The sequence below is a fragment of the Pollicipes pollicipes genome, unplaced genomic scaffold (genome assembly GCF_011947565.3).
Source record: "Pollicipes pollicipes isolate AB1234 unplaced genomic scaffold, Ppol_2.1 Scaffold_1600;HRSCAF=1878_pilon_pilon_pilon, whole genome shotgun sequence".
Lineage (NCBI taxonomy): Eukaryota > Metazoa > Arthropoda > Thecostraca > Pollicipedomorpha > Pollicipedidae > Pollicipes > Pollicipes pollicipes.
Window position 1 is genome coordinate 25,092,213 of NW_023595962.1, and position 461 is coordinate 25,092,673.

Below are 461 nucleotides of genomic sequence, written 5' to 3' on the forward strand. Positions count from 1 at the left end.
GACGCGCTGCAGCCCGCACGCGCCGCGATCCCAAGGATGGATCGCGGACCTTCCGGGAACGCTCCGGGAGAGGATGCGGCGCGCTGCTGCGGAGGCCCGTCCCCGAGGCCCGGGCTGGTCCACACGGCAAGACTTGGGCGTGTCACTCAAACGCCCTTCTGCGCAGATCTCTGCGTGGATTTCTGCATGCCGGGTGCACTGTACCTTACTTAATCAGTGAGTGAGGCGGTGTTCCATGCAATTATTCATCCACAATGGTTGCCGCAGCCTCTCGTACGACACCGTGGGTTGTAAAGCATCACTGATTTCAGGCTGTTACTCATCGTCACTTATGATACATTTTTCGTATTTTTCAGCGTAGTCACGTCGCGCTGGTACCAGAGGATGGCTGGCGCAATCGTCGATCAGTTCCCTTTTCTGTTTCCGAACCTGTCTTCACTCCAGGCACTGGTAAGAGACGG